Below are 23,889 nucleotides of genomic sequence, written 5' to 3'. Positions count from 1 at the left end.
TGTATTGACAATAAACCTAATCATACACACGTAGCACCTGGACGTGTGCCCGCAAACAAAGACGGGAACGTGAACACAACCACACAATTTAAACAAATCCCATTCATCAATATTTCCCAAACCCCAGGTTCATACAGTCCCTTATAGTGGTGAATCCCCAAAAAACGTCCCAAAGCAACGTTTACGCAGGTGTGGCGTGGTGAGGTGCCGCAAACAATACAAAAATAGTCCACGCTATCCTCACCACCTCTGACCGCCCAGAAAAAGAGTTCAGTCCTCACGGTAATCCCTGAAAGTGTCGCCCAGGCAATAATCCAGTTTCCATGGAAATAATCCCTTGTAGGTCCGCAGGCCCACAGTTAACTCGAACGTCGCTGGTCGCTCACCGGCCCGCACAAACAAAACAACCCCTTGCCGAGACGTCACTTCCCCCCATTTATAACATTTGGATGTTAAAGATACCAATATATACACAATAACACATTCAATAAACAAATACATACGGAGATCCATTCCCTTATCCTTATAATTTAAGACTTCTGACAGTTTGGATATGCACAGACTATAATACATGTAGGTAAGAAGCGCAGATTTATCTGTCCTCCCTAACACATTTCCTGTACATAAAGTGCACTTAGGTGACTTTTACAAAACTACAATTCAGCAAAGGTTTCATATATGCTCAGAGTATACTGCACTTGGGATGAATGCTGATCCCAACTGGGCCTTAATAGCCTGAATGGCATGGGCTGAGCCAGGTCGTCCACTTGACCTTTATCCCAGGCAATGTCCTCCAGCTTTGTCTTTGGGATCATAACATATGACCTGGTCAATTAGGATATGTTGAAAAACCCCTACAGAATGTGATGCTTCTGCCAGGGGATCTCTGCCCTTGTACTGGACTCCCCTGCCCCTCTGGGTCCCTTGAGGACACTGCCTCACTTGTGGAATAGAACTTATCAAACCTAAGTTTTTTCACATGGGGCTGCGAGTCCTCTGATCTGAAGAAAGAAAAGAACCATAGGGTATCAAGTGATCTTCTGTTCCACAAACACTTCAGAATCTGTAATGCTGTCATTTGGGAGGTCCTTCCTTGCTGGTGTCTCCTTTCAAACCCCTGGGATGAGCCTTGCCATCCTTCATTTTTCTCAAAGTTGCCAACACATCTGCAAAAACACTCTCACTGTGATTGTCTTCATGGATCCTTGGAACAACAGTCTCTGAAACCCAGTATATCAAATGGAGACACAGAAGTTGGGTCCCGAGTAGTTTAACTAAAGCATCATCGCACAAAGATGTTTCTGCCCAGTTTCGAGCTGGGGACCTTTCGCGTGTGAAGCGAACGTGATAACCACTACACTACAGAAACTGACATGGCACAAAGCACCTCTGCTTGACCCACAAATACATGTTAACTTATCTGTTTTTCTCATTAGAGGAGCCACATCCAAATGTTAGGAATTTGTTACATAGAGTTCTTTGTGAAAACTGAAGTATAGCTTACTGTCCCAAATCTCTCACAAAGAGAAGCAACAAGCTTCATAGGATACCTCTGTCTTCTGTTCCACAAGCAGTTCAGAATCTCTAATGCTGCTTCCATTTGGGAGGTTCCTCTCTTTGCTGGTGTCTCCTTTCAAACCCCTGGGATGAGCCTTGCATGACCTTGGCTTGAGCTTGAGTGTGACAGACAAAGCAGTGACAGACTGAGAGATAATGGAAAGTTTGCCATCCCTAATTTTTCTCAAAGTTGCCACCGCATCTGCAAAATCACACTCACTGTGAACGACAGCAATGGCGAATGGAGAGAGTCACACACATTGTCTGCCAGAACATTCTGACCTCACTGTGTTGGAAAAGAATTGAGACATAGAAAGTTGTTTCTGCCCAGTTTCGAGCTGGGGACCTTTCGCGTGTAAAGCGAACGTGATAACCACTACACTACAGAAGCAGACGTAGCACGGAGCCCCTTGGCCTGACACTGGAAAATACACCATAACCACCGAGTCTCATAAGTGTTTTTCTGAGAGGAGCCAAATCCAATTGATAAGAATTTGCTACAAGGAGTCCTTTGAGATTTCATAAGAGAGATTCAAAACTGGACTGAAGTCGCAGATACAGTAAAGGCTCAATGTTCACTGTGACCAAGTGGCTCAATCACTGTTACGTGCAAGAAACCAGCCAATAGTTTAGACTGAATCTGACGGTGTGTGACCCATTCTCAGAGATGGCAGGTAGGTTGTGTGTGGTTGTTATGAAATTGTTGTCAAATCGTACCACTGTTATTAATAATGGCTGAAGGCAGTTGTTATGGGGGATGGATGTGTTTCACCCTTGAGAGCTGGATGCTGGAGCATTACTTCTGATTTGCTCCTGTAGTAATACTACAGAAAATGGACTCCTGTCGGGGAATCGAACTCGGCTTTGGCGTGACAGGCGGAGATACTTGTCACCATACTAACGAGGATCGAGCTTCATCGCCAAACTCCGCCATGTCTAAAGAAAGGGCGCTGTTCTGACTTTATTACATTGTACTCTTTCTGTTGGGGGGATGATGACAAATCTTTTGTTGTTCTGGCTTTCTACTCCAGTAAACTGGATTTTGAAAAGGACTGAGGACTTACATTGGCAACTTTGTGTTGCCTCAATTTGCAAAGGTTTCATATATGCTCAGAGTATACTGCACTTGGGATGAATGCTGATCCCAACTGGGCCTTAATAGCCTGAATGGCATGGGCTGAGCCAGGTCGTCCACTTGACCTTTATTCCAGGCAATGTCCTCCAGCTTTGTCTTTGGGATCATAACATATGACCTGGTCAATTAGGATATGTTGAAAAACCCCTACAGAATGTGATGCTTCTCTGTCAGGATCTCTGCCCTTGTACTGACTGTTCTCCGTCCCTCTTGAGGACACTGCCTCACTTGTGAAACAGAACTATCAAACCTAAGTTTTTTTCACATGGGGCTGGGTGAGTCCTCTGGATCTGAAGAGCAAAGAACCATAGGGTATCAGTGATCTTCTGTTCCACAACACTTCCAGAATCTGTATTGCTGCTTTCATTTGGGAGGTTCTCTCTTGCTGGTGTCTCCTTTCAAACCCTGGGATGAGCCTTGCCATCCTTCATTTTTCTCAAAAGTTGCCAACACATCTGCAAAAACACTCTCACTGTGATTGTCTTCATGGATCCTTGGAACAACAGTCTCTGAAACCCAGTATATCAAATGGAGACGTAAAGGTCCCAGTAGTTTAACTAAAGCATCATCGCACAAGATGTTTCTGCCCAGTTTCGAGCTGTAACTCGCGTGAAGCGAACGTGATAACCACTTCACACTACAGAAACTGACATGGCACAGCACTTGCTTGACCCACAAATACATGCGGTCCCATTTGTTTTTCATTAGAGGAGCCACATCCAAATGTTAGGAATCTGTTACATAGAGTCTTTGTGAAAACTGAAGTATAGTTTACTGTCCCAAATCTCTCAAAGAGAAGCAAATGTTTCATAGATACCTCTGTCTCTGTCTCACAAGCAGTTCAGAATCTCTAATGCTGCTTCCATCAGAGGTCCTTTCTAAGGCTGGTGTCTCCTTTCAAACTCCTGGGATGAGCCTTGCATGACCTTGGCTTGAGCTGAGGTGACAGCAAAGCAGTGACAGACTGAGAGATAATGGAAAGTTTGCCATCCCTAATTTTTCAAAGTTGCATCAGATCTGCAAAATTCACCACTGTGAACGGCAGCAATGGCGTAATGGAGATGCTAGAGTGAGTCACACATTACTGTCTGCCAGAACATTCTGACCTCACTGTGTTGGAAAAGAATTGAGACATAGAAAGTTGCGCCTGCCCAGTTTCGAGATGGGGACCTTCGCGTGTAAAGGAACGTGAGAACCACCACACTACAGAAGCAGACGTGAGCACTGGAGCCCTTACCTGATACTGAAAATACACCATAACCAATTTAGTCTCATGGGGTGTTTTTCTCTTGAGAGGAGCCAACCAATTGATAAGAACTCATACAAGGAGTCCTTTGAGATTTCATAAGAGATTCAAAACTGACTGAAGTCGCAGATACAGTAAAGGCTCAATGTTCACTGTGACCAAGTGGCTCAATCACTGTTACGTGCAAGAAACCAGCCAATAGTTTAGATCGAATTGACGGTGGGAATGTGACCCATTCTCAGAGATGGCAGGTAGGTTGTGTGTGGTTGTTATGAAATTGTTGTCAACCGGTACCACTGTTACTACATTAATGGTTGGGCAGTTGTTATGGGGGATGGGAGCAAAGCCTACTCCTTGAGAGCTTGATGCTGGAGCATTACTTGACTTGCCTTGGTGAAGATTGAGCAGAAAACACAGATGGATTCACGGGAATCGAACCCGGTCTTCCGCGTGACAGGCGGAGATATCATGCCACTATACTAACGAGGACTGGGCTTCACTGGCCAACTCCGCCGGCGTCTAAAGAAAGTGGGCGCTGTTCTGACTTTTATTACATTGTACTCTTTCTGTTGGGGGGATGATGACAAATCTTTTGTTGTTCTGGCTTTCTACTCCAGTAAACTGGATTTTGAAAAGGACTGAGGACTTACATTGGCAACTTTGTGTTGCCTCAATTTGCAAAGGTTTCATATATGCTCAGAGTATACTGCACTTGGGATGAATGCTGATCCCAACTGGGCCTTAATAGCCTGAATGGCATGGGCTGAGCCAGGTCGTCCACTTGACCTTTATCCCAGGCAATGTCCTCCAGCTTTGTCTTTGGGATCATAACATATGACCTGGTCACCAGGGGGATATGTTGAAACCCCTACAGAATGTGATGCTTCTGCCAGGGGATTCTGCCCTTGTACTGGACTGCCTCTCCGGTCCCTTTTGAGGACACTGCCTCACTTGTGGATCAGAACTTATCAAACCTAAGTTTTTTCACATGGGGCTGCGAGTCCCTCTGGATCTGCTGAAAGCGCAAAGAACTATAGGGTATCATGATCTTCTGTCCCACAAACACTTCAGAATCTGTAATGCTGCTTTCATTTGGGAGAGGTCTCTTTGCTGGTGTCTCCTTCAAACCCTGGGATGAGCCTTGCCATCCTTCATTTTTCTCAAAGTTGCCAACACATCTGCAAAAACACTCTCACTGTGATTGTCTTCATGGATCCTTGGAACAACAGTCTCTGAAACCCAGTATATCAAATGGAGACACAGAAGTTGGGTCCCGAGTAGTTTAACTAAAGCATCATCGCACAAAGATGTTTCTGCCCAGTTTCGAGCTGGGGACCTTTCGCGTGTGAAGCGAACGTGATAACCACTACACTACAGAAACTGACATGGCACAAAGCACCTCTGCTTGACCCACAAATACATGTTGGGTCCCATTTGTTTTTCTCATTAGAGGAGCCACATCCAAATGTTAGGAATTTGTTACATAGAGTTCTTTGTGAAAACTGAAGTATAGCTATTGTCCCAAATCTCTCACAAAGAGAAGCAACAAGCTTCATAGGATACTGTCTTCTGTTCCACAAGCAGTTCAATCTCTAATGCTGCTTCCATTTGGGAGGTTCTCCTTTGCTGGTACCTTTCAACCCCTGATGAGCCTTTGCATGACCTTTTGGCTTGAGCTTGAGTGCATAGACAAAGCAGTGACAGACTGAGAGATACGGAAAGTTTGCTATCCCTAATTTTTCAGTTACCCATCTGCAAAATCACACTCACTGTGAACGACAGCAATGGCGAATGGAGATGCTATGAGTCACACACATTGTCTGCCAGAACATTCTGACCACTGTGTTGGAAAAGAATTGGAGACATAGAAAGTTGTTTCTGCCCAGTTTCGAGATGGGGACCTTTCAAGGCAAAGCGAATCGTGATAACCACTAAGTACTACAGAAGGAGACGTGAGCACTGAGCCCCTTGGTCTGACACTGAAAATACACCATAACCACCTGAAACTCATAAGTGTTTTTCTGAGAGGAGCCAAATCCAATTGATAAGAATTTGCTACAAGGAGTCCTTTGAGATTTCATAAGAGAGATTCAAAACTGGACTGAAGTCGCAGATACAGTAAAGGCTCAATGTTCACTGTGACCAAGTGGCTCAATCACTGTTACGTGCAAGAAACCAGCCAATAGTTTAGACTGAATCTGACGGTGTGTGACCCATTCTCAGAGATGGCAGGTAGGTTGTGTGTGGTTGTTATGAAATTGTTACAACTGGCATCACTGTTACTACATTAATGGTTGTGCAGTTGTTATGGGGATGGGAGCAAAGCCCACTTGAGAGCTGGATGCTGGAGCACATTTGACGGCTCCTGCAGTGGTGATTGAGAAAACACAGATGGACTCCTCGTCGGGGAATCGAACCCCGGTCTTCCGCGTGACAGGCGGAGATACTTGCCACTATACTAACGAGGACTGCTTCACTGCCAAACTCCGCCATGTCTAAAGAAAGTGGGCGCTGTTCTGACTTTTATTACATTGTACTCTTTCTGTTGGGGGGATGATGACAAATCTTTTGTTGTTCTGGCTTTCTACTCCAGTAAACTGGATTTTGAAAAGGACTGAGGACTTACATTGGCAACTTTGTGTTGCCTCAATTTGCAAAGGTTTCATATATGCTCAGAGTATACTGCACTCTAAGGAATGCTTGATCCCTAACTGGGCCTTAATAGGCCTAATGGCATGGTTGGCAAACAGGTCGTCCACTTGACCTTTATCCCAGGCATGTCCTCCAGCTTTGTCTTTGGGATCATAACATATGACCTGGCCAATTAGGACATGTTGAAACCCCCTACAGAATGTGATGTTTCAAGGGGATCTCTGCCTTTGTACTGACTGCCCTCCGGGTCTCCTTGAGGACACTGCCTCACTTGTGGAACAGAACTGCTGTCCAAGTTTTTTCTACATGGGCTGCGAGTCCCTCTGATCTGAAGAAAGGAAGAACCATAGGGCACTTGAATTTCTGTTCCACAAACATCAGAATCTGTAATGCTGCTTTCATTTGGGAGGTTCCTCTCTTTGCTGGTGTCTCCCTTTCAACTCTGGGATGAGCCTGCTATCCTTCATTTTTTCTCAAAGTTGCTAACATACATCTGCAAAAACACTCTCACTGTGATTGTCTTCATGGATCCTTGGAACAAGAGTCTCTGAAACCCAGTATATCAAATGGAGACGGTTGGGTCCCAGTAGTTTAACTAAAGCATCATCGCACAAAGATGTTTCTGCCCAGTTTCGAGCTGGGGACCTTTCGCGTGTGAAGTAATCTATGATAAATTCACTACACTACAGAAACTGATATAAATAGCACCTCTGCTTGACCACAACATGTTGGGTCCCATTTGTTTTTCTCTCATTAGAGAGCCACATCCAAATGTTAGGAATTGAGTTACATAGAGTTCTCTTGTGAAAACTGAAGTATAGCTTACTGTCCCAAATCTCTCACAAAGAGAAGCAACAAGCTTCATAGATACCTCTGTCTTCTGTTCCACAAGCAGTTCAGAATCTCTAATGCTGCTTCCATTTGGGAGGTTCCTCTCTTTGCTGGTGTCTCCTTTCAAACCCCTGGGATGAGCCTTGCATGACCTTGGCTTGAGCTTGAGTGTGACAGACAAAGCAGTGACAGACTGAGAGATAATGGAAAGTTTGCCATCCCTAATTTTTCTCAAAGTTGCCACCGCATCTGCAAAATCACACTCACTGTGAACGACAGCAATGGCGAATGGAGATGCTATGAGTCACACACATTGTTCATGAACATTCTGACCTCACTGTGTTGGAAAAGAATTGAGACATAGAAAGTTGTTTCGCCTGCTTCGAGATGGGGACCTTTCAAGCGTGTAGTTTAACGCGGATAACCACTACACTACAGAAGGAGACGCAGCACGGAGCCCCTTGGCCTGACACTGGAAAATACACCATAACCACCGAGTCTCATAAGTGTTTTTCTGAGAGGAGCCAAATCCAATTGATAAGAATTTGCTACAAGGAGTCCTTTGAGATTTCATAAGAGAGATTCAAAACTGGACTGAAGTCGCAGATACAGTAAAGGCTCAATGTTCACTGTGACCAAGTGGCTCAATCACTGTTACGTGCAAGAAACCAGCCAATAGTTTAGACTGAATCTGACGGTGTGTGACCCATTCTCAGAGATGGCAGGTAGGTTGTGTGTGGTTGTTATGAAATTGTTGTCAACCGGGTACCACTGTTACTACATTAATGGTTGAAGGCAGTTGTTATGGGGGATGGGAGCAAAGCCTACCCTTGAGAGCTGGATGCTGGAGCATTACTTCTGATTTGCCCTGTAGTGAAGATTGAGCAGAAAACACAGATGGACTCCTCGTCAGGGAATCGAACCCCGGTCTTCCGCGTGACAGGCGGAGATACTTGCCACTATACTAACGACTGCTTCATCGCCAAACCGCCATGTCTAAAGAAAGTGGGCGCTGTTCTGACTTTTATTACATTGTACTCTTTCTGTTGGGGGGATGATGACAAATCTTTTGTTGTTCTGGCTTTCTACTCCAGTAAACTGGATTTTGAAAAGGACTGAGGACTTACATTGGCAACTTTGTGTTGCCTCAATTTGCAAAGGTTTCATATATGCTCAGAGTATACTGCACTTGGGATGAATGCTGATCCCAACTGGGCCTTAATAGCCTGAATGGCATGGGCTGAGCCAGGTCGTCCACTTGACCTTTATCCCAGGCAATGTCCTCCCAGCTTTGTCTTTGGATCATAAGCCATGACCTGGTCAATTGTGGGATATGTTGAAAAACCTACAGAACGTGATGCTCTGCCAGGGGATCTCTGCCCTTGTACTGACTGTCTCCGTCCCTCTTGAGGACAACTGCCTCATCAGGAACAGAACTTATCAAACCTAAGTTTTTTTCACATGGGCCGTAGTCCCTCTCTGGATCTGAAGAAAGCAAAGAACCAGGGTATCATGATCTTCTGTTCCACAAATACTCTTAGAATCTGTAATGCTGCTTTCATTTGGGAGGTTCTCTCTCTTGCTGGTGTCTCCTTTCAAACTCCTGATGAGCCTTTGCCATCCTCATTTTTCTCAAATGTTGCTAACACATCTGCAAAACACTCACTCGTGATTGTCTTCATGGATCCTGAACAACAGTCTCTGAAACCCAGTGACATCAATGGAGACGCAGAAGTTGGGTCCCGAGTAGTTTAATCCAAAGCATCATCGCACAAAGATGTTTCTGCCCAGTTTGAGCTGACCTTTCATGTGAAGGAATCGTGTGATAACACTTACACTGTGAAACTGACATGGCACAAAGACTCTGCTTGACCCACAAATACATGTTGGGTCCCATTTGGTTTTTCTCATTAGAGGAGCCACATCCAAATGTTGAATTTGTTACAGAGTTCTCTTTTTGTGAAAACTGAAGTATAGCTTACTGTCCCAAATCTCTCAAGCAAAGAGAAGCAAATAAGCTTCATAGGATACCTCTGTCTTCTAGTTCCACAAGCAGTTCAGAATCCTACTGCTGCTTCCATTTGGGAGGTTCCTCCTCTTTGCTGGTGTCTCCTTTCAAACTCCTGATGAGCCTTGTATGACTTTACTTGAGCTTGGGAGGTGACAGACAAAGCAGACAGACTGAGAGATAATGGAAAGTTTGCCATCCCTAATTTTTCTCAAAAGTTGCCACCGCATCTGCAAAAAATCACACTAATGTGAACGACAGCAATGGCGAATGGAGATGCTATGAGTCACACTACATTGTCTGCCAGGAATATTCTGACTTCACTGTGTTGGAAAAGAATTGAGACATAGAAAGTTGTTTCTGCCTCAGTTTCGAGCTGGGACCTTTTCATAAAGTAATCTGATAACCACTACACTACAGAAGCAGACAGCACGGCCCCTTGGCCTGACACTGGAAAAATACACCAGTAACCACCGTAGTCTCATAAGTGTTTTCTGAGAGGAGCCAAATCCAATTGATAAGAATTTGCTACAAGGAGTCCTTTGAGATTTCATAAGATTCAAACTGACTGGAAGTCGCAGATACAGTAAAGGCTCAATGTTCACTGTGACCAAGTGGCCTCAATCACTGTTAATATGCAAGAAACCAGCCAATAGTTTGCGGACTGAATCTGACGGTGTGTGACCCATTCTCAGAGAGTGGTAGGTAGGTTGTGTGTGGTTGTTATGAAATTGTTGTCAACCGGGTACCACTGTTACTACATTAATGGTTGAAGGCAGTTGTTATGGGGGATGGGAGCAAAGCCTACCCTTGAGAGCTGGATGCTGGAGCATTACTTCTGATTTGCCCTGTAGTGAAGATTGAGCAGAAAACACAGATGGACTCCTCGTCGGGGAATCGAACCCCGGTCTTCCGCGTGACAGGCGGAGATACTTGCCACTATACTAACGAGGACTGCTTCACTGCCAAACTCCGCCATGTCTAAAGAAAGTGGGCGCTGTTCTGACTTTTATTACATTGTACTCTTTCTGTTGGGGGGATGATGACAAATCTTTTGTTGTTCTGGCTTTCTACTCCAGTAAACTGGATTTTGAAAAGGACTGAGGACTTCATACTGGCACTGGAAGTTGCCTCAATGTGTGTGCTCTACATATGCTCAGAGGTGCATACTGCACTTGGGATGAATGCTGATCCCAACTGGGCCTTAATAGCCTGAATGGCATGGCCATTTGGTGGCCGTCCACTTGACCTTATTCCAGGCAATGTCCTCCAGCTTTGTCTTTGGGATCATAACATATGACCTGGTCAATTAGGATATGTTGAAAAACCCCTACAGAATGTGATGCTTCTGCCAGGGGATGTCTGCCCTTGTACTGGACTACCCTCCGGGTCCCTCTTGAGGACACTGCCTCACTTGTGGAACAGAACTTATCAAACCTAAGTTTTTTTCACATGGGGCTGCGAGTCCCTCTGGATCTGAAGAAAGCAAAGAACCATAGGGTATCATGATCTTCTGTTCCACAAACACTTCAGAATCTGTAATGCTGCTTTCATTTGGGAGGTTCCTCTCTGGTGTTCCTCAAACTCCTGATGAGCCTTGCCATCCTTCATTTTTCTCAAAGTTGCCAACACATCTGCAAAAACACTCTCACTGTGATTGTCTTCATGGATCCTTGGAACAACAGTCTCTGAAACCCAGTATATCAAATGGAGACACAGAAGTTGGGTCCCGAGTAGTTTAACTAAAGCATCATCGCACAAAGATGTTTCTGCCCAGTTTCGAGCTGGGGACCTTTCGCGTGTGAAGCGAACGTGATAACCACTACACTACAGAAACTGACATGGCACAAAGCACCTCTGCTTGACCCACAAATACATGTTGGGTCCCATTTGTTTTTCTCATTAGAGGAGCCACATCCAAATGTTAGGAATTGTTATATAGAGTTCTTTGTGAAAACTGAAGTATAGGGCTACTGTCCCAAATCTCACAAAGAGAAGCAAACAAGCCTATAGGATACCTCTGTCTTCTGTTCCATTACAGTTCAGAATTTAATGCTGCTTCCATTTGGTGTCTTCCTTGCTGGTGTCTCCTTTCAAACTCCCTGGGATGAGCCTTGCATGACCTTGGCTTGAGCTTGAGTGCATAGACAAAGCAGTGACAGACTGAGAGATAATGGAAAGTTTGCCATCCCTAATTTTTCTCAAAGTTGCCACCGCATCTGCAAAATCACACTCACTGTGAACGACAGCAATGGCGAAGGAGATATGAGAGTCACACACATTATCTGCCAGAATATTCTTGACTCTACTGTGTTGGAAAAGAATTGAGACATAGAAAGTTGTTTCTGCCAGTTTCGAGCTGTGGGACTTTCGCGTAAAGCGAACGTGATAACCACGCACTACAGAAGCAGACGTAGCTTTGAGCCCTCAGCCTGACACTGAAAATATGTCATAACCAATTGAGTCTCATAAGTGTTTTTCTGAGAGGAGCCAAATCCAATTGATAAGACACCTTCTATACAAGGAGTCCTTTGAGATTTCAGTAAGATTCAAAACTGGAGGAAGTCGCAGATACAGTAAAGGCTCAATGTTCACTGTGACCAAGTGGCTCAATCACTGTTATAGCATAAAACCAGCCAATAGTTTAGACTGAATCTGACGGTGACTCCATTCTCAGAGATGGCAGGTAGGTTGTGTGGTTGTTATGAAATTGTTGTCAACTGGGTACCACTGTTACTACATTAATGGTTGAAGGCAGTTGTTATGGGATGGGAGCAAAGCCTACTCCTTGAGAGCTGACGCTGGAGCACATTTGATTGCCTTGCAGTGAAGATTGAGCAGAAAACAAGATGATCCCTGTCATGAATCGAACTCCCGGTCTTCCAGCGTGACAGGCGGAGATACTTGCCACTATACTACCCGCAGGACTGCTTCACTGCCAACCCACTATAAGCCTAAAGAAAGTGGGCGCGTTCTGACTTTTATTACATTGTACTTTCTAAAGTGGGGGGATGATGACAAATCTTTGTTGTTCTGCTTTCATCTGTGCAACTGGATTTTGAAATGACTGAGGACTTACATTGGCAACTTTGTGTTGCCTCAATTCTGAAAGGTTTCATATATGTCAGAGTACTGTACTTGGGATGAATGCTGATCCCAACTGGGCCTTGAATGAATGAATGGGCATGGGCTGAGCCAGGTCGCCCACTTGGACTCTTATCCAGGCAACGTCCCAGTTTATCTTTGGGATCATAACATATGACCGGTCAATTAGGATATGCTGAAAACCCCTACAGAATGTGATGCTTCTGCTAGGGGATGCCCTGTCTTTGTACTGACTACCCTCCGGGTCCCTTGAGGACACTGCCTCACTTGTGGAACAGAACTTATCAAACTCCAAGTTTTTTCACAGCTTTGGGCTGTGAGTCCTCTGGATTCCAAGAAAGAAAGAACTTTAGGTATCATGATCTTCTGTTCCACAAACACTTCAGAATCTGTAATGCTGCTTTCATTTGGGAGGTTCCTCTCTTTGCTGGTGTCTCCTTTCAAACCCCTGGGATGAGCCTTGCCATCCTTCATTTTTCTCAAAGTTGCCAACACATCTGCAAAAACACTCTCACTGTGATTGTCTTCATGGATCCTTGGAACAACAGTCTCTGAAACCTATATATCAAATGGAGACACAGAAGGTCCCAGTTTAACTAAAGCATCATCGCACAAAGATGTTTGCCCAGTTTCGAGCTGGGGACCTTTCGCTACAGAAGCTAACGATACAACTACTACACTACAGAAACTGACATATAATAAAAGCACTGCTTTGACCCACAAATACATGTTGGGTCCCATTTGTTTTTCTCATTAGAGGAGCTACATCCAAATGTTAGGAATTTGTTACATAGAGTTCTTTGTAAAATCTGAAGGGAGAGTTACTGTCCCAAATCTCTCACAAAGAGAAGCAACAAGCTTCATAGGATACCTCTGTCTTCTGTTCCACAAGCAGTTCAGAATCTCTAATGCTGCTTCCATTTGGGAGGTTCCTCTCTTTGCTGGTGTCTCCTTTCAAACCCCTGGGATGAGCCTTGCATGACCTTGGCTTGAGCTTGAGTGTGACAGACAAAGCAGTGACAGACTGAGAGATAATGGAAAGTTTGCCATCCCTAATTTTTCTCAAAGTTGCCACCGCATCTGCAAAATCACACTCACTCAGAACGGCGGCAATGGCGAATGGAGATGCTTATGAGTCATACACACACCGCTGAACATTCCACCTCACCGTGTTGGAAAAGAATTGGAGACATAGAAAGCTGTTTCTGCCTAGTTTCGAGCTGGGACCTTCGCGTGTAAAGCTTAACGTGATAACCACCACCACAGAAGCAGACGAGTAATTGAGCCCCTTGGCCTGACACTGGAAAATACACTACAACCACCGAAATCTCATAAGTGTTTTCTGAGAGGAGCCAAATCCAATTGATAAGAATTTGCTACAAGGAGTCCTTGAGATTTCATAAGAGAGATTCAAACTGACTGTCAGATACAGTAAAGGCTCAATGTTCACTGTGACCAAGTGGCTCAATCACTGTTACGTGCAAGAAACCAGCCAATAGTTTAGACTGAATCTGACGGTGTGTGACCCATTCTCAGAGATGGCAGGTAGGTTGTGTGTGGTTGTTATGAAATTGTTGTCAACCGGGTACCACTGTTACTACATTAATGGTTGAAGGCAGTTGTTATGGGGGATGGGAGGTTTACCTCTTGAGAGCTGGATGCTGAGCATTACTTGATTTACCTGCAGTGAAGATTGAGCAGAAAACAAGTGATGGACTCCTGTCAAACTCTAACTCTGTCTTCCAAGTGATGTGCTGGAGATACTTGCCACTATACTAACGAGGACTGCTTCACTGCCAAACTCCGCTCATGTCTAAAGAAAGTGGGCGCTGTTCTGACTTTTATTACATTGTACTCTTTCTGTTGGGGGGATGATGACAAATCTTTTGTTGTTCTGGCTTTCTACTCCAGTAAACTGGATTTTGAAAAGGACTGAGGACTTACATTGGCAACTTTGTGTTGCCTCAATTTGCAAAGGTTTCATATATGCTCAGAGTATACTGCACTTGGGATGAATGCTGATCCCAACTGGGCCTTAATAGCCTGAATGGCATGGGCTGAGCCAGGTCGTCCACTTGACCTTTATCCCAGGCAATGTCCTCCAGCTTTGTTCGACTATAACATATGACTCAATAATTAGGATATGTTGAAAAACCCCTACAGAATGTGATGCTTCTGCCAGGGGATCTCTGCCCTTGTACTGGACTGCCCTCCGGGTCCCTCTTGAGGACACTGCCTCACTTGTGGAACAGAACTTATCAAACCTAAGTTTTTTTCACATGGGGCTGCGAGTCCCTCTGGATCTGAAGAAAGCAAAGAACCATAGGGTATCATGATCTTCTGTTCCACAAACACTTCAGAATCTGTAATGCTGCTTTCATTTGGGAGGTTCCTCTCTTTGCTGGTGTCTCCTTTCAAACCCCTGGGATGAGCCTTGCCATCCTTCATTTTTCTCAAAGTTGCCAACACATCTGCAAAAACACTCTCACTGTGATTGTCTTCATGGATCCTTGGAACAACAGTCTCTGAAACCCAGTATATCAAATGGAGACACAGAAGTTGGGTCCCGAGTAGTTTAACTAAAGCATCATCGCACAAAGATGTTTCTGCCCAGTTTCGAGCTGGGGACCTTTCATAGCTTAACGATAACCACTACACTACAGAAACTGACATAATAAAAGCATTCCTGCTTGACCCACAAATACATGTTGGGTCCCATTTGTTTTTCTCATTAGAGGAGCCACATCCAAATGTTAGGAATTTGTTACATAGAGTTCTTTGTGAAAACTGAAGTATAGCTTACTGTCCCAAATCTCTCACAAAGAGAAGCAACAAGCTTCATAGGATACCTCTGTCTTCTGTTCCACAAGCAGTTCAGAATCTCTAATGCTGCTTCCATTTGGGAGGTTCCTCTCTTTGCTGGTGTCTCCTTTCAAACCCCTGGGATGAGCCTTGCATGACCTTGGCTTGAGCTTGAGTGTGACAGACAAAGCAGTGACAGACTGAGAGATAATGGAGCTCACACCCTAATTTTTCTCAGTTGCCACCGTACCTGCAAAATCACACTCACTGTGAACGACAGTAATGGGCTAATGGAGATGCTATGAGTCATACACACATTGTCTGCAGAACATTCTGACCTCATCAGGTTGGAAAAGAATTGAGACATAGAAAGCTGTTTCGCCAGTTTCCTGAGATGGGACCATGCAGAAAGCTAACGGATAACCACTAATACAGAAGCCAGACGAGACGGAGCCCTTGGCCTGACACTGGTAAATACACCATAACGCCGAGTCCACAAGTGTTTTTCTGAGAGGAGCCAAATCCAATTGATAAGAATTTGCTACAAGGAGTCCTTGAGATTTCAAGAGAGATTCAAAACTGACTAAGTCGCATACAGTAAAGGCTTTCAATGTCTCACTGTGACTAAGTGGTCAACCTATTGTTACGTGCAAGAAACTAAGCTTAATAGTTGACCACCTGACGGTGTGACCCATTCTCAGAGATGGCAGGTTGTGTGTGGTTGTTATGAAATTGTTGGGCTGCACTGGGTACCCACTGTTACTTACATTAATGGTTGAAGGCAGTTGTTATGGGGGATGGGAGCAAAGCCTACCCTTGAGCTGATGCTGGAGCATTACTTGATTTGCCCTGTAGTGAAGATTGAGCAGAAAACACAGATGGACTCCTCGTCGGGGAATCGAACCCTGCCTTCATGACAGGCGGAGAGAGATATCAAGGTTTCATACTAATGAGGACTGCTTCACTACAACCTGCCATGTCTAAAGAAAGGCGCTGTTCTGACTTTTATTACATTGTACTCTTTCTGTTGGGGGGATGATGACAAATCTTTTGTTGTTCTGGCTTTCTACTCCAGTAACTGGATTTTGAAAAGGACTGAGGACTTACATTGGCAACTTTGTGTTGCCTCAATTTGCAAAGGTTTCATATATGCTCAGAGTATACTGCACTTGGGATGAATGCTGATCCCAACTGGGCCTTAATAGCCTGAATGGCATGGGCTGAGCCAGGTCGTCCACTTGACCTTTATCCCAGGCAATGTCCTCCAGCTTTGTCTTTGGGATCATAACATATGACCTGGTCAATTAGGATAGTGCTGAAAACCCTTGCAGATTGTGGGCGATGCTTCTGCCAGGGACTTTGCCCTTGCATTGACTGCCTCCGGTCCTCTTGAGGACACCTGGGCTCTAATTTGTGAACAGAACTTATCAAACCTAAGTTTTTTCACATGAAATAAGTAGTCCTGATCTGAAGAAAGCAAAGAACCAGGCATCATGATCTTCGTTCCACAACACTCTCTAGAATCTGTATGCTGCTTTCTACTTGGGAGGTTCTCTCTTGCTGGTGTCTCCTTTCAACCCTGGGATGAGCCTTGCCATCCTTCATTTTTTCAAAGTTGCTAATACATCTGCAAAAACACTCTCACTGTGATTGTTTCATGAACTTGAACAACAAATGAAACCCAGTATATCAAAATGGAGACAATAGAAGTTGGGTCCTGAGTAGTTTAACTAAAGCATCATCGCACAAAAAGATGTTTCTGCCTCAGTTTCATTGGGACCTTTCGCAGAAGCGAACGTGATAACCACTACATCACAGAAACTGACATGGCACTAAGAACTCTGCTTACACCGACAACAGCATGTTGGGTCCCATTTGTTTTTCTATTAGAGGAGCCACATCCAAATGTTAGAACTTGTTACATAGAGTTCTTTGAAATCAGTGAGAGCTTACTGTCCTAAATCTCTCACAAAGAGAAGCAAATGCTTCATGTAGGATACTCTGTCTTTGTTCCACAAGCAGTTCAGAATCTCTAATGCTGCCTGGTTTGGGAGGTTCCTTCCTTTGCTGGTAAACTCTTCACCTCCTGGGATGAGCCTTGCATGACCTTGGCTTGAGCTTGGAGGTGACAGACAGCAGGACAGACTGAGAGAATGGAAGTTTGGCGTGATCCATTTTTTCAGTTGCTACCGCATCTGCAAAATCACACTTACTGTGAACGACAGCAATGGCGAATGGAGATGTTATGAGTCACACATTGTCCGCTGCCAGAACATTCTGACCTCACTGTGTTGGAAAGAATTAGACATATAGAAAGTTGTTTCTGCCCAGTTTCAGATGGAATTTCGTAAAGCGAACGAAAACCACTACACTACAGAAGGACTTACAATGGAGCCCCTTGCCTGATGACACTGGAAAATACACCATAACCACCGAGTCTCATAAGTGTTTTTCTGAGAGGAGCCAATCCACCTGATAAGAATTTGCTACAAGGAGTCCTGAGATTTACAGAGATTCAAACTGACTGAAGTCGCAGATACAGTAAAGGCTCAATGTTCACTGTGACCAAGTGGCTCAATCACTGTTACGTGCAAGAAACCAGCCAATAGTTTAGACTGAATCTGACGGTGTGTGACCCATTCTCAGAGATGGCAGGTAGGTTGTGTGTGGTTGTTATGAAATTGTTGTCAACCGGGTACCACTGTTACTACATTAATGGTTGAAGGCAGTTGTTATGGGGGATGGGAGCAAAGCCTACCCTTGAGAGCTGGATGCTGGAGCATTACTTCTGATTTGCCCTGTAGTGAAGATTGAGCAGAAAACACAGATGGACTCCTCGTCGGGGAATCGAACCCCGGTCTTCCGCGTGACAGGCGGAGATACTTGCCACTATACTAACGAGGACTGCTTCACTGCCAAACTCCGCCATGTCTAAAGAAAGTGGGCGCTGTTCTGACTTTTGTTACATTGTACTCTTTCTGTTGGGGGATGATGACAAATCTTTTGTTGTTCTGGCTTTCTACCTGTGCAAACTGGATCGAAAAGGACTGAGGACTTACATTGGCAACTTTGTGTTGCCTCAATTTGCAAAGGTTTCATATATGCTCAGAGTATACTGCACTTGGGATGAATGCTGATCCCAACTGGGCCTTAATAGCCTGAATGGCATGGGCTGAGCCAGGTCGTCCACTTGACCTTTATCCCAGGCAATGTCCTCCAGCTTTGTCTTTGGGATCATAACATATGACCTGGTCAATTAGGATATGTTGAAAAACCCCTACAGAATGTGATGCTTCTGCCAGGGGATCTCTGCCCTTGTACTGGACTGCCCTCCGGGTCCCTCTTGAGGACACTGCCTCACTTGTGGAACAGAACTTATCAAACCTAAGTTTTTTTCACATGGGGCTGCGAGTCCCTCTGGATCTGAAGAAAGCAAAGAACCATAGGGTATCATGATCTTCTGTTCCACAAACACTTCAGAATCTGTACGTTGCTTTATTTGGGAGGTTCCTCTCTTTGCTGGTGTCTCCTTTCAAACCCCTGGGATGAGCCTTGCCATCCTTCATTTTTCTCAAAGTTGCCAACACATCTGCAAAAACACTCTCACTGTGATTGTCTTCATGGATCCTTGGAACAACAGTCTCTGAAACCCAGTATATCAAATGGAGACACAGAAGTTGGGTCCCGAGTAGTTTAACTAAAGCATCATCGCACAAAGATGTTTCTGCCTCCAGTTTGAGTCAGACCTTTCGCTGTAAGCCAACGATAACCACTACACTACAGAAACTGACATGGCACAAAGACTTGCTTGACCTACAAATACATGCTGGGGTCCCATTTTGTTTTCTCAATAGAGGAGCCACATCCAAATGTTAGGAATTTGTTACAGAGTTCTTTGTAAACTGAGTATGAGCTTTACTGTCCTAAATCTTCACAAAGAGAAGCAACAAGCTTCAGATACTGTCTTCTGTTCCACAAGTGTTCAGAATCTCTAATGCTGCTTCCATTTGGGAGGTTCCTCTCTTTGCTGGTGTCTCCTTTCAAACCCCTGGGATGAGCCTTGCATGACCTTGGCTTGAGCTTGAGGTGACAGACAAAGCAGTGACAGACTGAGAGATAATGGAAAGTTTGCCATCCCTAATTTTTCTCAAAGTTGCCACCGCATCTGCAAAATCACACTCACTGTGAACGACAGCAATGGCGAATGGAGATGCTATGAGTCACACACATTGTCTGCCAGAACATTCTGACCTCACTGTGTTGGAAAAGAATTGAGACATAGAAAGTTGTTTCTGCCCAGTTTCGAGCTGGGGACCTTTCGCGTGTAAAGCGAACGTGATAACCACTACACTACAGAAGCAGACGTAGTCACGGAGCCCCTTGGCCTGACACTGGAAAATACACCATAACCACCGAGTCTCATAAGTGTTTTTCTGAGAGGAGCCAAATCCAATTGATAAGAATTTGCTACAAGGAGTCCTTTGAGATTTCATAAGAGAGATTCAAAACTGGACTGAAGTCGCAGATACAGTAAAGGCTCAATGTTCACTGTGACCAAGTGGCTCAATCACTGTTACGTGCAAGAAACCAGCCAATAGTTTAGACTGAATCTGACGGTGGGAATGTGTGACCCATTCTCAGAGATAGGTTGTGTGTGGTTGTTATGAAATTGTTGTCAACTGGTACCACTGTTAATAGCATTAATACGGTTGAAGGCAGTTGTTATGGGGGATGGGAGCAAAGCCTACCCTTGAGAGCTGGATGCTGGAGCATTACTTGATTTGCCCTGTAGTGAAGATTGAGCAGAAAACACAGATGGATTCGTCGGGAATCGACCTTGGTCTTCCACATGGATATAAGTGAGATATTTTGCCACTATACTAACGAGGACTGCTTCATCAAGCAACTCCGCCATGTCTAAAGAAAGTGGGCTGTTCTGACTTTTATTACATTGTACTCTTTCTGTTGGGGGGATGATGACAAATCTTTTGTTGTTCTGGCTTTCTACTCCAGTAAACTGGATTTTGAAAAGGACTGAGGACTTACATTGGCAACTTTGTGTTGCCTCAATTTGCAAAGGTTTCATATATGCTCAGAGTATACTGCACTTGGGATGAATGCTGATCCCAACTGGGCCTTAATAGCCTGAATGGCATGGGCTGAGCCAGGTCAAAGGCCCACTCTGACCTTATCCCAGGCAATGTCCTCCAGCTTTATTCTGGGATCATAAATATGACCTGGTCAATTAGGATATGCTGGAAACCCCTATAGGAACGTGATGCCTGCCAGATCTCTACTTGTACTGACTGCTCCTCCGGGTCCTCTTGAGGACACTGCCTCACTTGTGGAATAGAAACCACAAACTCTAAGTTTTTTTCACATGGGGCTGCGAGGTCCTCTGATCTGAAGAAAGCAAAGAACCAGTACGCATCTTCTGTTCCACAAACACTTCAGAATCTGTAATGCTGCTTTCATTTGGGAGGTTCCTTCTCTTTGCTGGTGTTCTTTCAAACTCTGGGATGAGCCTTGCCATCCTTCATTTTTCTCAAAGCGCCAACATCTGCAAAACACTCTCTACTGTGATTAGTTCTCATGATCCTGAACAACAGTCTCAGAAACCCAGTATATCAAATGAGACACAGAAGGTCCCGAGTAGTTTAACTAAAGCATCATCGCACAAAGATGTTTCTGCCCAGTTTCGAGCTGGGGACCTTTCGCGTGTGAAGCGAACGTGATAACCACTACACTACAGAAACTGACATGGCACAAAGCACTCTGCTTGACCCACAAATACATGTTGGGTCCCATTTGTTTTTCTCATTAGAGGAGCCACATCCAAATGTTAGGAATTTGTTACATAGAGTTCTTTGTGAAAACTGAAGTATAGCTAATTTGTCCTAAATCTTCACAAAGAGAAGCAAATGTTTCATAGGATACTCCTCTGTCTTCTGTTCCACAAGCAGTTCAGAATCTCTAATGCTGCTTCCATTTGGGAGGTTCCTCTCTTTGCTGGTGTCTCCTTTCAAACCCCTGGGATGAGCCTTGCATGACCTTGGCTTGAGCTTGAGTGTGACAGACAAAGCAGTGACAGACTGAGAGATAATGGAAAGTTTGCCATCCCTAATTTTTCTCAAAGTTGCCACCGCATCTGCAAAATCACACTCACTGTGAACGACAGCAATGGCGAATGGAGATGCTATGAGTCACACACATTGTCTGCCAGAACATTCTGACCTCACTGTGTTGGAAAAGAATTGAGACATAGAAAGTTGTTTCTGCCCAGTTTCGAGCTGGGGACCTTTCGCGTGTAAAGCGAACGTGATAACCACTACACTACAGAAGCAGACGTAGCACGGAGCCCCTTGGCCTGACACTGGAAAATACACCATAACCACCGAGTCTCATAAGTGTTTTTCTGAGAGGAGCCAAATCCAATTGATAAGAATTTGCTACAAGGAGTCCTTTGAGATTTCATAAGAGAGATTCAAAACTGGACTGAAGTCGCAGATACAGTAAAGGCTCAATGTTCACTGTGACCAAGTGGCTCAATCACTGTTACGTGCAAGAAACCAGCCAATAGTTTAGACTGAATCTGACGGTGTGTGACCCATTCTCAGAGATGGCAGGTAGGTTGTGTGTGGTTGTTATGAAATTGTTGTCAACCGGGTACCACTGTTACTACATTAATGGTTGAAGGCAGTTGTTATGGGGGATGGGAGCAAAGCCTACCCTTGAGAGCTGGATGCTGGAGTATTACTTCTGATTTGCCCTGTAGTGAAGATTGAGCAGAAAACACAGATGGACTCCTCGTCAGGAAATCGAACTCCGGTCTTCCGCGTGACAGGCGGAGATACTTGCCACTATACTAACGAGGACTGCTTCACTGCCAAACTCCGCCATGTCTGGGAAGAAAAGGGAAGGTTCTGACTTTTATTACATTGTACTCTTCTGTTGGGGATGATGGACAACTATTGTTCTGGCTTACCCAGTAAACTGATTTTGAAAAGGACTGAGGACTTACTACTGGCAACTTTGTGAAGCGCTCTCACCTGTGCTGCTCTATATATGCTCAGAGTATACTGCACTTGGGATGAATGCTGATCCCAACTGGGCCTTAATAGCCTGAATGGCATGGGCTGAGCCAGGTCGTCCACTTGACCTTTATCCCAGGCAATGTCCTCCAGCTTTGTCTTTGGGATCATAACATATGACCTGGTCAATTAGGAGCAGGTTGAAACCCTACAGAATGTGATGCTTCGCCAGGGATCTCGCCCTGTACTGACTGCTCCGGGTCCTCTTTGAGACACCGCTCACTTGTGGAACAGAACTTATCAAACCTAAGCTTTTTTCTTACATGGGGCTGCGAGTCCCTCTGGATCTGAAGAAAGCAAAGAACCATAGGGAATATATGATCTTCTGTTCCACAAACACTTCAGAATCTGTAATGCTGCTTTCATTTGGGAGGTTCTTGCTGGTGTCTCTTTCAAACCCTGGGATGAGCTCATATCCTTCATTTTTCTCAAAGTTGCCAACATCTGCAAAAACATCACTGTGATTGTCTCATGGATCTCTTGGAACAACAGTCTCTGAAACCATATATCAAAATGGAGACAGAAGGTCCCTAGTAGTTTTAACCTAAAGCATTTATCGCACAAAGATGTTTCTGCCCAGTTTCGAGCTGGGACCTTTCGCGTGGTTTAACGTGATAAACTACTTACACTACAGAAACTGACACAGACAAAGCACCTGCTTGACCCACAAATACAGTGTTGGGTCCCATTTGTTTTTCTCATTAGAGGCAGCCACATCCAAATGTTAGAATTTGTTATATAGAGTTCTTGTGAAAACTGGGAAGCAGGCAGCTTACTGTCCCAAATCTCTCACAAAGAGAAGCAAACAGCCATAGATACCTCTGTCTTCTGTCCCAGTTGGCAGTTCAGAATCTCTAATGCTGCTTCCATTTGGGAGGTTCCTCTCTTTGCTGGTGTCTCCTTTCAAACCCCTGGGATGAGCCTTGCATGACCTTGGCTTGAGCTTGAGTGTGACAGACAAAGCAGTGACAGACTGAGAGATAATGGAAAGTTTGCCATCCCTAATTTTTCTCAAAGTTGCCACCGCATCTGCAAAATCACACTCACTGTGAACGACAGCAATGGCGAATGGATGTTATAGTCACATTACATTGTCTGCCAGAATATTCTGACCTCACTGTGTTGGAAAAGAATTGAGACATAGAAAAGTTGTTTCTGCCTAGGTTTCGAGCTAGACCTTTTCAAGGCAGAAGCTTAACGTGATAACCACTACACTACAGAAGCAGACGTAGCACAGAGCCCTTTGTTCGACACTGAAAATACACCATAACCACCGAGTCTCAGGTGTTTTTCTGAGAGGAGCCAAATCCACTTGATAAGAATTTGCTACAAGGAGTCCTTTTGAGATTTCATAAGAGAGATTCAAAACTGGACTGAAGTCGCAGACAGGCAAAGGCTCAATGTCTACTGTGACCAAGGGCTCAATCACTGTTACGTGCAAGAAACCAGCCAATAGTTTAGA

At 44.6% G+C, this 23,889-nt stretch overlaps 10 non-coding genes across 10 annotated transcripts; all 10 read right to left on the bottom strand.

Moving 5' to 3' along the window:
- Positions 1-1,296: 1,296 nt before the first annotated feature.
- trnav-cac lies at positions 1,297-1,369 on the bottom strand. The gene has a single exon. It is a non-coding gene; the product is annotated as a tRNA-Val (tRNA).
- A 506-nt stretch (positions 1,370-1,875) lies between these two features.
- Positions 1,876-1,948, bottom strand: trnav-aac. Its single transcript has one exon. It is a non-coding gene; the product is annotated as a tRNA-Val (tRNA).
- Positions 1,949-5,246: 3,298 nt separating this feature from the next.
- Positions 5,247-5,319, bottom strand: trnav-cac. The gene has a single exon. It is a non-coding gene; the product is annotated as a tRNA-Val (tRNA).
- A 1,015-nt stretch (positions 5,320-6,334) lies between these two features.
- On the bottom strand, positions 6,335-6,406 carry trnad-guc. The gene has a single exon. It is a non-coding gene; the product is annotated as a tRNA-Asp (tRNA).
- A 3,905-nt stretch (positions 6,407-10,311) lies between these two features.
- Positions 10,312-10,383, bottom strand: trnad-guc. Its single transcript has one exon. It is a non-coding gene; the product is annotated as a tRNA-Asp (tRNA).
- An 810-nt stretch (positions 10,384-11,193) lies between these two features.
- Positions 11,194-11,266, bottom strand: trnav-cac. The gene has a single exon. It is a non-coding gene; the product is annotated as a tRNA-Val (tRNA).
- Positions 11,267-18,168: 6,902 nt separating this feature from the next.
- trnad-guc lies at positions 18,169-18,240 on the bottom strand. The gene has a single exon. It is a non-coding gene; the product is annotated as a tRNA-Asp (tRNA).
- A 1,383-nt stretch (positions 18,241-19,623) lies between these two features.
- Positions 19,624-19,696, bottom strand: trnav-uac. The gene has a single exon. It is a non-coding gene; the product is annotated as a tRNA-Val (tRNA).
- A 1,323-nt stretch (positions 19,697-21,019) lies between these two features.
- trnav-cac lies at positions 21,020-21,092 on the bottom strand. The gene has a single exon. It is a non-coding gene; the product is annotated as a tRNA-Val (tRNA).
- A 514-nt stretch (positions 21,093-21,606) lies between these two features.
- Positions 21,607-21,679, bottom strand: trnav-aac. Its single transcript has one exon. It is a non-coding gene; the product is annotated as a tRNA-Val (tRNA).
- Positions 21,680-23,889: the final 2,210 nt, after the last annotated feature.

This window comes from Hippoglossus stenolepis, chromosome 3 (genome assembly GCF_022539355.2).
Source record: "Hippoglossus stenolepis isolate QCI-W04-F060 chromosome 3, HSTE1.2, whole genome shotgun sequence".
Classification (NCBI taxonomy): Eukaryota; Metazoa; Chordata; class Actinopteri; order Pleuronectiformes; family Pleuronectidae; genus Hippoglossus; species Hippoglossus stenolepis.
This window is presented reverse-complemented; position numbering and strand designations above follow the sequence as displayed.